General features: G+C 41.0%; 1 non-coding gene across 1 annotated transcript; it reads left to right on the top strand.

The window, feature by feature from the left end:
• Positions 1 to 2,499: 2,499 nt before the first annotated feature.
• Positions 2,500 to 2,606, top strand: LOC141682219 (small nucleolar RNA R71). The gene has a single exon (XR_012559620.1). It is a non-coding gene; the product is annotated as a small nucleolar RNA R71 (small nucleolar RNA).
• The last annotated feature ends 431 nt before the right edge of the window (positions 2,607 to 3,037 follow it).

The following is a 3,037-nucleotide window of genomic DNA, read 5'->3' as shown; positions in this document are numbered from 1 at the left end:
CCAAGAAAACTACCAATTCCCTTAACAAAAATTGGTGGAGGAAGATTTTCGATCACCCCCACCTTGGCTTTGTCCACCTCTAGACCTTTATTAGAAACCTTGTGACCAAGAATGATGCCTTGGGGCACCATAAAATGACATTTCTCCCAATTGAGAACCAAATTGGTCTCAACGCACCTTTTCAGCACTAACCCAAGATTGTGCAAGCATTCGTCATAAGAAGTTCCAAAGACGGAGAAATCGTCCATGAACACTTCTACATTATTTCCAATCATATCAGAGAACATAACCATCATACATCTCTGAAAAGTGGACGGCGCTCCACATAGCCCAAAAGAAACTCTTCGGAAAGCAAAAGTACCAAAAGGACATCTGAATGTAGTCTTCTCTTGATCTTCTGAGCGATACAAATCTGATTATATCCCGAATAGCCATCCAGGATCAATGAAAGAAAGAGGGATGTGATCCTTCCTTGTAGCTTTGTTCAGCTTCCTATAATCCATAAAAACTCTCCACCCCGTGACTGTTCGTTAAGCTCATTATTTTTATTAGCTACCAGAGTGATACCACCTTTCTTTGGCACAAATTGAACTGGGCTCACCCATGAACTGTCATAAATAGGATAGATGATCCCTGCATCTAGCCACTTGACAATTTCCTTCTTCACAACCTCTTTCATGATCGGATTTAGCCTTCTCTGTTGCTCAACAGTAGGCTTTCTTCCTTTTTCTAGTAGAATTTTATGCATACAATACAAAGGGTTGATTCCCTTGATATCTGCTATAGTCCAACCAATTGCCGATTTAAATTCTCTATGAATTCTCAAAAGCTTCTCCTCATCGCAACCTGAAAGGTCAGATGCAATAATAACATGCAAAGTAGATGCATAACCTAAAAATGCATACCTTAAATGTTCAGGTAAAGGCTTAAGCTCAAGAGTAGGAGCTTCCTCAATAGATGGCTTGAGGCGCGTTGGAGAACTTTTCAGCTCCTCCAATCCAAGAGATTCAAACGGCATGTCCATCCTTCGCTTCCATGGAGAAGCATTCAAATATTGCAAGTGCTTATCCCCTTCGTCATCTTCACTATCGGAATTCCCCAACAAGGCTTTCTCTAAGGCATCGGTCCTCAGCAACAAATCGAGTTCAGAATTAACTACATAATCGACCATCTCCACCTTAAAACACTCCTCATTTTACGTAGGGAATTTCATAGCATTGAACACATTAAAATTTACATCCTGATCCATCACTCGCATGGTAAGCTCACACTTCTGCACATCTATCAAGGTTCGGCCAGTATCCAAAAAAGGTCTTCCCAAGATTATGGGAATTTTCTTATCCTCCTCGAAATCAATAATTATAAAATCAGCAGGAAAAATGAGTTTATCCACTTTAACCAAGATATCATCCATAAAACCTCGTGGATATGTAATAGAACGATCGGCCAACTGCAAAGTCATGTATGTAGGCTTTGGATCAGGCAAGTCCAACTTTTTGAAGATTGAACACATCCAGAAACTTCGCAAAATGCTTATCCGACTTTTTCTTCTGCAGCCTCTTAGGACAAGGAGGTGGATGATAGATCTGTTTCTCCCATATATTACCCTCAGGAGGAGTGTGCTCAACAGTAGAGTTCTTTGGTTCCACTTCGGCTTCCTTCTGTACTTCTTCTTCTTCGGCCTTAACTTCAGAATCTAGAGCCTTAGCTTTTTCAAGATTCACAACCTTACCAGACCTCAATGTGATTGCTTTAACATGCTCCTTACCTTCCTTCTTTCCTGGCACTTCAATATCGCTCAAAAGCATGCCAGGTTGACGATTCAGTAATGCATTAGCAATTCGCCCAATCTGATTCTCCAAGGTCTTGATGGAAACAGCTTGGCTCTTACACATGAGCCTCAACTCCTCCAATTCAGATTTTTCATTTACTTGAGGTAACTGTTGATGTTGAAGTTGTTGTCTTGGTGCATATTGCTGTTGTTGACAACCAGGAGGGTTATACTGCTTTGCTGTGTATGGTTGATAAGGCTATTGTACCGTGTTCTGATTGTTGCTCCAACTGAAGTTATGATGATTGCGGTAATTTGGATGATAAGTGGTTGGAGCTTGTTGATGTTATCTTTGAAAGTTGCTCACAAATTGAGCCGATTCTCTAGAAATAACACACTACTCAGTTTCATGTACTCCCGCACAAAGCTCACAAACACTAGTGATTTGATTAACTCCATAATTAGCTAAAGAATCCACTTTCATCGTCAAAACCTTAAGTTGAGCAGCTATAGCAGTAGCTGTATCGACCTCCAGAATTCCTGCAACCTTGCCTTGCAACATTCTTTGTGTAGGATTCTGGTATTCATTAGCTACCATTAGCTCAATCAACTCATAAGCTTCATTGTAGCTTTTAGCCCATAAGGCTCCACCAGATGTTGCATCGAGCATAGGTCTAGATTGTGTACCTAAACCATTGTAGAAATAGTTGATAATCATCCAATCAGGCATGCCATGGTGTGGGCACTTCCTTAGCATCTTCTTATAACGATCCCAAGCCTCACACAGAGTTTCACTAGTTTGCTGAGCAAACTGAGTAAGAGCATTCTTGATTGCAGCAGTCTTTGTCATATGAAAAAATTTAGTGAGAAACTTTTGAGAAAGATCCTCCCATCTGGTGATAGACCCTGGTGGTAGAGAATGTAACCAGCACTTCGCTTTATCCCTCAAAGAGAATGGGCATAGTCGCAGCTTGATAGCATCTTCAGACACATCGTTGAACTTGAACGTGTCGCAGATTTCGATGAAATCCCTGATGTGCATGTTGGGGTCTTCGGAAGAAGAACCCCCAACTGAACTGAGTTTTGTATCATCTGAATCGTGCTCGACTTGATCTCAAAAGTGTTAGCCGCGATGGCTGGTCTGATGATGCTTGACTGAATATCATTGATCTTAGGCTTAGAATAGTCCATCAAAGCCTTATTATTATCTGCTTGATCTCTCATCTCTAACAAAGGTGGTTCTTCAATCTTCTCTTCTTCTACTAC

Source organism: Apium graveolens, chromosome 8 (genome assembly GCF_009905375.1).
Source record: "Apium graveolens cultivar Ventura chromosome 8, ASM990537v1, whole genome shotgun sequence".
Taxonomy (NCBI): domain Eukaryota; kingdom Viridiplantae; phylum Streptophyta; class Magnoliopsida; order Apiales; family Apiaceae; genus Apium; species Apium graveolens.
This window is presented reverse-complemented; position numbering and strand designations above follow the sequence as displayed.